This window comes from Stegodyphus dumicola, chromosome 5 (genome assembly GCF_044657685.1).
Source record: "Stegodyphus dumicola isolate Sdum_Otavi_A_Nest chromosome 5, ASM4465768v1".
In the NCBI taxonomy this organism is placed as follows: domain Eukaryota; kingdom Metazoa; phylum Arthropoda; class Arachnida; order Araneae; family Eresidae; genus Stegodyphus; species Stegodyphus dumicola.
In genome coordinates, this window is record NC_140772.1 from 120,231,704 (window position 1) to 120,242,192 (window position 10,489).

The window sequence follows — 10,489 nt, forward strand, 5'->3', positions numbered from 1 at the left end:
ATTTCGTACTCAGGAAAAATGGAAAATACTGTAAGAAAATATTTGTTGCAAGCTTTGCGCGTAAGCCCTTTAGTAAATTAAACGGACAGTTACGTACATCTGTTTCACTAAAGTCTTGAAAAATTCTCTCTTCCTTTTATTAAATAAGTTCTAATTTTCGATGTGGCATTTATTTGTAATCAAATAATATCACAGCAAGTTTTTTCTAATACTTATCTTTTTCATTTGAAACATTTTGATAGTTTTAAATGTAGTATTTTATTCTCTCCATCTGTAATTTTTACTGGATTATTCTTAATTAAATCTGGAGGATTATCAAATTGTAATTACTTCTTCATAATATTTATATAATATTTTGAAACATTAATGGTAAAAATTTTGCTAGTTCTTAATATGAAGTTTCATATTGCAACATTTAAAAGTAAGAAGACTTTCAGTCTTAAAATGACTTTCAGTCATTTAAAAGTAAGAACACTTCGGAAGATTAACAAATATTACATTTCTTTCCTGCTTCAGCTTCAAAAACGTTTCAGCTTCAGAATCTTAATTATTTGTATTTCATTTGCTTATTATTTACACATAGATAAGTAAGTATATTTTATTTAACCTTCTAAGGCATTTCTCCCACTTTCCTAGCGTGCCTTCGTGGTGTAGTGGTTCTGCACGCTGGGCCGGTATTCCAGAGGCCCGTGGTTCGATTCCCGACGAAGGCATTTGCTAATTTTACATCTCTCCATCTTTTCCAATTCACTTAATGTCTCTGGAACCTTAAAGTGAAATCACATTACTGTGTTTTAAATTTCTAAACCAACAATTTATTGCACTTTTCTAAGAGGCAATTCTAGGTATCTGACTGCAAATCCCCCGTGTATCAAATAATCAACATGTTAAAATTTTGATTCTCTTGTGACTTTTTAGAATTATTTATTTTTGCTCGATTTAATACTATATTTTAGTTTTTATTAGTTGGGATGTATGTAATAATATATGATAGTATTATTACTTTTGCTCTATTAATAATACATTTAGTAATATTTAGTTTTCTTCTTTATGTCCTCTGCTATAAAATAGGAACTAACTTTCTTATTATCATTTATAGTATTTTCTGACATTGTCTTTTCAATTTTCTACTCTTTTTTGCATCTTCGTCTCTTCTATATTTGAACTTGAAACAAAAAAGTTAAAGAAAATTTTATGTGTGATACAAATCGAAGTCATTTTCATATTCTTGTGCACATATATTTTTCAATTTGCTATATGAAGTTGTAGAGTTCCTCACTTTGTAAATGCTAAGTTACGGTTGAACGTGAAGAATCTTAAGGACTGATAAGCGAATAATCGCTTGAGTTCGTGTAACAAGAAACAACAAGATGGAAGGGTAAATAACCCTTTATTATTCAAATAAGATTTAACAAAACTCCGTCTTGGAGTGTTCAATAAATACCGACACTTGGGCTTGAGCTTAAGAGGCTAAGAAGTAGACTAAAACTAATAAAAACTAAAGAGATATATCCGAAGCTATCAAGATCCTAACCTAGTTGTCCCCTTAACGCTAATTGACTGCGAAACTATCAAGGGTCTAAAGTACAGCCCATTGTAATAATAGCTTACGAGAGAGTAGCCTAAAAAGGCGGACTCGTGAAGAAAGAAACCTGGTAACTCTCTCACTAAAACGAAAGAACTTCGCGATTAAATACCGCTCTTCGTCATTATGTATTCAGACGTGTTTCTAAAACTACGTTCTGGTCGGAAGTAGTAAGCCAAGAATCGACAGGAAAGGAATTTAAATTTAACTGTTAATAAAATTAACACAATCCTTACAAAGTAAATGCAGTTTAGGGTGACGTAATAGCATCGGTCAGACGATAAGCTAAAAGTCACCAGCTCAGCCAAGGAAATGTGTAAAATAACGGCAGTGTGTCTCGTCTGATGACAGTAACTTAAGGAGATTCTGTCCTGGGTTCAATAACGACAATAGATGCCGTACTCCATCTTCGTAATAATAGAAGAAGTAATTTTCTTTTAGCTTATGAAAAAAAACATATGGTTTGTTGTAGAATATATTTTTTACGATACACACGAATGTCACTCGAAAACGATTAGCATAGGTTATAGCAATCATATCCAAGTGGTTGATTTCCTGAAAGCCCCGATAATCTTTCATTTGTTTAAAAGATATACAAAATATCTAAAAAAGTACTGAATACCTTTTGAACCATTTGAATCGTTTTAGTATTCCCTGGCTTTAGTTTAGTGAAGTAAATAAATATAGTAGATTTTCAGACAATGAAACTGGGCCAAGTGACATTAGAAAATTATGAAGTATTTTCACCCTCCTTTTCGCATGCCTGCGTGGTGTTGTAAATGGAAGCATACTCGACGCGTATTCGAGAGGTCCAGGTATTGAATCACGGACATGGCATTGCACATTTTTCATGTCTCCTGCTTCCCAAAAAAAGAACATAATGACTCTACGAAAGTACTCAATTTAATCTTTGATACCAACCGTTTAGCAAAGAAAGTTCTAATCAGGAAGTATTTCTTTAAGCCTACTAAAAATTTTAAATAATTATGCTGTAATACGCGAATTAATTTGGGAAAAATTGTCACACTTTTGTAATCCAGACCCTTTTACTCGATGAAACAGAAAAGGCTACAGCCTTGGATTTCGAAATAAACGTATAACAATGTAATTGTATTAGATCAAAACATTTAAATTGTGTTAAAGTTTAGATATTTTCTACACAAATTGTAAACTTTTATACGAACGGAAGAACCAGCGTCTATTATCTTCTAAATAGATAAAATTTGTAGTTAAATTTTAAAAGCTGACGTGTATAATTTCTTATTATGTTTCTCTGCTGTTGATATTCTCCGGCTTTGAGAAATTTTCATCCGAAAATTTACTTATTGAAGTACATCTAACCTGTCTTTAACAAAAGTATCTAAATCTATATATTTAACAAAACTTGCCTGTAACAAAATTTGTAGCGGATTTTATATTCTCTTGCAAAATGGTTAGAAATTAATTTTTAAGTAATGTTGTGTAGAGAATCGTCTGATCGCGTTATAAAAACTAGGTGAATGATTTTTCTGATTTAAGGAAATCTTAATTTTATTTGATTCTGAATTATTTATTTTAATGCTTTAATTTTGGGGAAAAACAGATGTTTCTGGGAATATTATTTAGTTTCAAAGAATATTATTTATTTTTCTTTTATTTGCAATTTTTGTACAAGCTTTGATTCATTGTGAAAAGAAGCAGGGAAAAGGAGGCGATTCTGCTAAGTCATGATTTCGCGCGCTTTGTCCTTTAGAATGTTCTAGAAGAAATTTCATTGTGCAGTTGACCTTAGGACAGGAAGTACGTGACAGAAGGGTCAGAGGTTGCCATTTAACCTTCGATGTAAGTCATTCAGGTTGGCGATCGGAGGGTCCGGTTGTTGGCTAATTGAAGAAGGGCGCGCACCCTTATTTCCGCATTCAGGGGTTGAAACGCAAATTTTGCCGAAATTAAGGGGGCGATAATTGAAGCCATTGTGGAAGCCCGTGTTTGCGAAGGAGACTAAGAAAATTCGAGTTTGATTCACTTACTCTTGGAATCACCTACTGGCTAGACTTACTTACCTTTGGCTAAGACTGTAACTTCGAGCTTGCTCTTGGGTTGAGCGATAGAAGGTGAGCTGTAATTCCCTAGAGAGACATTTTTCCGGCAGGAAGCGGCAAACATGCTCCCCGGCCGCGTTTTGGCTAAAAGGCGAAATTGAAGATGGCGAGTTTTACTGAAATGTTTAAAGAGACTTTGCCCGACGTTGGACGAGTTTGGCTGAAGGAATTAAGACTTTCAGGATTTTGGCCCGATTTTCGAAGCGGGAAGACCAGGCGGACAGCCGTGCTGGGCAGCAGTGCTCTTGTTTTCCAGAGTGAAAATGCTTCGTCGTTAGAAAACCCAGTTACCGGCCGTATGTGTTTTGCCAATAGTGCCAGGACAGGACGATGTCCTCTGAAACTTCCATTTGTAACCGAGGGTCAGTGCCGTCGACGTCAGCTTCGTATTAGGATACGAGTTCTCCACTTCAAGATGTCCACCAAAGATAAGTCTTTATTTTCTGTGTCTGAACTTTAAATAAGGTTTCAGAAACTTCTTTGGAATTTAAAAACAACTTCGAATCTTAAATTTATTCTAAAGAATTAAATTGCCTCCTTTTTCCCCTTCTTAATTTACCGAAACAAACTTTAAGGTCCTCATATGAATTAGTATGTAATAGTATAATTTGTTTGTGTAATCTTCCTTGGAACAGATGTTGAATTGCAGATAATATGTTTTCTTTAACCTCTTATAAATTACAGAACGGGTACCCGTTAAATTAAAAGAGTCATGTAATAGATTTGCAAATCATGAATTTAAATGTAACAAAAGAAAATGATAAATTGAAGAATTCACCTGTGTCAAAAATAAGTAAATTGAACTGTAACTAAAATAAGAAATTTGACTCTCTGATTAGGATAAGACTTAATTTTAATTGTGCGGAATTTGAATAAACTGGTATTTAATCTGGAAACCTATTACTTATGTTTTCTTTATATCTTTTACGTGTTTTTCTTATATATATATCGATTTTACATGTTGTTTATTCGATCCACTCACGGCGCGGTCCCGGATGCATTTTCACAACGCAATGCATTACCTTTTCACTAAGCAATGCATTACCTTTTCACTACGCAATGCATTACCTTTTCACTTATACGATCACTAAAAGTGTGGAAATTTAGCTAATTCTTAATAGTTTAGTTCTCAGTGAATATTTAGTTAGTTGCGGTTTCACTTGTCTGTTTCTGCATTAGTTTCCTCCCTAAGAGGAAGTTGTAATACAGCATTGGTGCCCATGATTTTTACGACACGATAAAGAAACAGAACATAGGTATTTTTTTTCTTACAAAACAGTAATTCTAAAATCTGTACAATAGTAATATTCTAAGGGAGAGTATTATTTCCAGTTTATTCGCTATATATATCACTGGCAAAAAGCAACATGTGTTCATAATATTTGTAAATTTCTTCATAGCACTACAGGATACAACGAAATATATTTTTAAAAGGGAAAAAGAGAACATAAGATTACAATCCCGAAATAGTTCGACTAAAGTACTCTACAGAATGTTCCGATTCTACGGATATCATAGGGATTTCCCGTGAAAGCAAACAAAAATTTAGTCCCTTGATAGCATTAAATCTTTCCACTTGTTAAAGTAAACTATACTGGTTAAATGCTGTTTGTGAAGAAATAGGATAAAAGATAAGGTACCCAGTGAAACCATTATTTCTCGAAATTAATCAAAGCGTACTAAAAGTCTACTTTTTCTTACATGAAACCTGGCTTTTACACTCCTAAAAGAAATGGTAATAACTATTACAATTTTTTTCGAGCAAATAAACTTTATTTTGCCAAGCTTTCTGTACAAGACGTTTACGACCATCATTATTCTTCAGATTAGATTACCTAGATTATTTATATTTGAGCTAGTTATAATAGGTCATTTTCTTAGTTACAAATATTTACTGAAGAGCATAACATTAGTCCAAAGCAAACAAATGTTCCCCCTCACTTTTATAATTTTATAATAATGAATATTTAATTAATTAAAAATTATGGAAATAAACAGATATAAAATATCAAATATATTTATTCAAAAAATGTAATAAACATCGTTAAGTTAGGTTATCTGAATATGGCAAAGCACACCAGGGCTATCTGCCTAAGGGAGGTGATGCCCTTCGGGAATAAATTGCTGAGAGAAACTGGCTAGCAATAATATTATACATGGGAAGAACCAAAAAACCAACCATCCAGCAAACTCGTTCACCAATGGCAAAACTCTCTGTATTCAGGTGCGGGTAAAATTGTGATGAAAATCAGAATTTCATCATTAGTCGTACAAGTGTATTCTCGCCGCACTAACAGTTCCATCCCGGTTTTGAGGAAGAACATCCCAGAAGGGGTGGCGGTCTAAGTCTCGCCTACCCATGCCCCATACTGCCACAAGGCTTATAAAATAGCAATATTTTGAAATTAATCTACGTTTTTGCATGAAAATAATCTACAATTATTGTTATACGCTTGCATTACACTGAAGCGCCTATAGGAAACAGGTATAGTTTAGCTTATCATTATACTCGAGCGCCTATAAGAATTCTAGAAAATAACCCCAATCAAAATTATCAATGTAATAAAATGTTCTGAAAGCCCGTCTCACGTACAGGTAGCGAAAAGAGAAAAACCTGAAAACGAGATCTTAATGGCTAGAACGATTTAGAAAGGTCATTAAAAGGACGGCTAGGAAATGAAAACTCTTTCCTCAATGAATCGACGCTATAAATATTATCGGAAATATTATTTTTCTTCTGGTGGTTAGTCATTAAATGAATGCTGCTAAAAATAAAACTTTTCCTTTTAAATCGCATTCCAAATCAATTTTAGTACACAAAAGCTTTTTAGGTAACCGAACTAGCAGTTCTGTTAAATTAAAAGTACTCTATTCTATAGATTATTTTATAACGGAAAATATTAATTTCTAAAGTAATATAGTTATAAAAATTTTCATAATGCACATGCGTATTTGAAAACTTGAATGTTTTTATGATATGGTTATATAGTTTCTTATTAACTTTATGTATGTGCCTTAGATAATGTTTCCATTTTCTACCTCAAGTCTGCATTGTGTTCAGCTTACCATGACACTTTTCATCTAAACTCAAAACTGCTAACTCCGAAATGTGATTATTCTTAATAGGACTTTAAATTTTTGAGTGAATTAAAACTTGATAAAATAAGCGATTTTAGAACAATGTACGCAAAATTAGGCAACTTAGGTTGGGAGAGATATTACTTAAAGGCTTTATCAATTTCGAGGGCGACAGGTATAGTTCTAATCATTTCAGATACAATTGCCCCCTCTCTTTCTGAAGAAAAGAAGTCAGTTGGTGTTTTTGTATAAACCAAACTAAGACTGTAAAACAAAACTAAGACTGTAAACTAAGACTATAGTCTATACCAAACTAAGACTGTTTTTCCTCTGCTTTTGCATTTTACATTGTGTCTCTTCTGTAACTGCGCAATATACGTATTTATTACTAATTTTATCTTGATTTGTTATAAGAATAATATATATATATACCTGGTATAATTTTTAATATATCAAGTTGATTTATTTTGAAATACATGTAGAATTGATTTATAATTTTTATTTTAAATCATACTTTAAAATCCATGAATTTTATACTTTTTATATTTATATAGGAAAAATAGGAATTCTTTACTTATAGAAATTTTCAAGATAGGAATTATATAATAAATTTCAAGATAGGAATCATCTTGAAATTTTGATTTTTAAATATATCGAATACGAAAAGTAAAAATGATCTATTACTTTTAGACGCATTTTTCCTCCTAGAAATTTTTTTTAATTATTTAAAATATTCAGTAACTTCCATTCTAACCGTAGTGCACCCACAATACCAATTTGGATTATCAAAATAAAAGGCAGTTATAAAAATAAAGAGAAGTACTTTTGTAAAGATTAGTACGCTCTGATAGAAACATCATTTGTTAATTATACTAATTGTTTAGATGTTAATAAAATTCAGAGTTAAACATTTGTAAGAAATGTATGTGATTTTTCACAGTTCACTTTGTCTCAATATTTGACAAGCAATGAAAGTTACGTGCAATTAAAACCTCGTTAACGTATGATTTTGATCCTTTTTAGAAGAAAATAAAGAGAAGTAAAAGTTTTCTAATTTAAGAAACAAAATAGATTAAAAAAATTTCTTCATAAATTTCTTATTGTTACTTAAAATTGATTCCTTTTCATCCTTTTCTCTAATAACTTTTTTTTCATGCGTGGAAATTTTTATCAAATCCAATTTTGACCGAGATAATACAAACGTTGACTGAGATACCAGAATGAAAAAAAAAAAACAAGGAATCACATGATGACGACCATTAGTTTTAGTGGCAAAAGCAGCTATATTTGAAATTATAGAGCCGTATAATTTACAACGTATCTAAAAAGATTCTATAGCAAAGGTGAAATTATTAGCATTTGAAATATAATCTTATCTTATGCTAAAATTACGCAAATATGTATTTCTGTAGCGCTTCCCTTGAAACTCCTTTTATTTATTAGCCCAAAAGGAAAGTTAGTCCCGAATGAATATTTAAAGAAATTAAATAAAGACGAATCTTCGTGAATGTATGCATGTTTTTCAAAAACCAACGGTACCTAGAGCCATCCAATTTTGAATAACGTAGTTCTCCACCCGAACTTGGGCAGGTGGAAGCCCGAATTTTAATTTCGAATTTGTTTTTATTATCTATTTTATCTTTTGTAAAACTTTAACGAATTTTTCATTAACAAACTCACCAATTTCAAAGCAAGCATTGACAACTCTGTACAGAAAACAACATTTTTATCTCCAGCGCGTGAGACTGTCTGTCGGAAATTCTAAAGACATGCTGTTTTTAAATATTTTGTGATTTTGTTGTTGAATGGAATTTTATGTGGTGTAAGCACCAAGAAAGTGATATTTAGAAAATAAAGTAAACAAACAAAACGTTAATAATAAAACGACAAAAAAATTTTGCAATGCCATCATAGTAAGAAAACTGATGAGATGAACTGAGAAAAGACTAAAGAAAACAGAAAAATGTATGCCAACAACTTAACGCTGCATCAAGAGTTTTAGACGTATACTGTTATGTTACTTTTAAAATTTTTGTGATTTTCCTGTTTAATTGTATATGGAGTAAGTGCAAAGGAACCTCAATAATAAAGCTAAAACGAGGGAAAAAATGGGTCAGAAGGAGTGAGTGCAACAGCAGATCGCAAGCTCAATGAGAGTGTAAAATCCTGAACAAACCCTTTAGAGCGACAGTTAAAAATCTTAAACCTTTCCTGTTTTTGTATTTTTTAATCATTTTCTTAAAGATTTACTTTACGTTGCAAAGATTTTGATTTTAATTACGATCTAACCAATCCTCTTCATTACGAGGATAGAGCGAATAGTGCCAGTTCTATTACTGACCTTATCCTAGTGACCGACAAATAATTTCAAATAATTTTGAGTCGAAGTAATAATTAGTATTAAAATGATTTTCCTCTTGAACTTTGCCTATCATCAGTCTTGAGCTTGAATGTTGCAGGTATGAATGTTCCCTGTTTGAATGGTCGGGCTTGAGTGCTTTGACTTTCCTGGGGTTAAGTGAATCCTAATGTAATTTCTTTTCTCACTGATCACTTTCCCTTGAGCCAACTTATCCTTGAGGTTGGTACCACTCTGTTACCTTTCTTAACTAATTCTGTGATACCGTAGGCTTCTTATTTTTAATTGTTTATTAATTGTGAGGTAAGGGATGCTGTTGTAAATTTCACTTCAGGTTTTCAAGTTAAATTTATTCATGTTATGTAATAAATGAGAACTGAATCTAATTGTGATATTCTTTATTCATCTAATTTTTGATTTATTCTTCTGAGAAAAATCTGTTAAAAGACTTTCTAATTGTGCATCTTCTATTTTAAGATTATTTGCTTTTAGTTCTTAACAAATTTATAATTATTATTTGCTTTATATAAATCTTAATATAAAAGTATGTCACAAAGGATATATATTTAGAATATATTATTTGTAGTGTTTTTATTATTATCATTAACATAGCTACGCTCGAATTCAAATAAAAATTCAGTTTAGACTAAAAGTAATACGTAAAGTCGTAGTATAGAATACAATGCTTTTACTATCATACATGTCATCTCATGATTCCTTATATTTTATAACACAGTTCAGTATCGGTAGGGAGCAAATGTTAGAAAATATTTGCCACTTAATTTTACACAATGCAGTTCTTTCCTGACTGCCACATTTTTAAAGAGTTATTTAATAAAAATATGAAGGAAAAGACTGCACTTGTTTAAGAATTAAATGCGGAAGTCACCCTGTAAAATATTTTACAAAAACCTGGAATAAACCCTATTAGCTTTCTGAAGCACTCTGCAGAAAAAATACATTAAGCTCGTCTACTCCTTCAAGTTTTAGCAAAATGCTTTTGTCAACGAAAATAATAATATGGATTAAAGCTATGATTCAATAATTTTATTAATTATTTAATCCCTTTAAGAAAAACTTTAAACTGTTCCAAATTTTTAACTGCAAATTAAAATTTTAAAATGTATCAATTATTTTTCTCGCATTTATATTTTTGATAAAAGGAAGACGAAACATTCTTTTTGCTGAATGATTGCAAATATTTAAAGCCTTTCTTATAAGCTATGTAGAAGTATATAAACAATGCACAAATGTTATAATGTTATGAAAGCTATGTACAAGGGTATAATATTATATGTTTAATAAACAAATTAAAAGATATGAATATATATTGAACGTATTACGAGTATTAAACAAATGAAATAAAATTAATTGCAAGAATAATTT

The 10,489-nt window shown here is 31.3% G+C and overlaps 1 protein-coding gene across 1 annotated transcript in view; it reads right to left on the reverse strand.

The window, feature by feature from the left end:
- The window catches only part of LOC118190582 (sodium-dependent proline transporter-like), a 258,842-nt gene that overhangs the window by 188,122 nt on the left and 60,231 nt on the right, over nt 1–10,489 (reverse strand). The gene's annotated exons all lie outside the window — the stretch shown is intronic.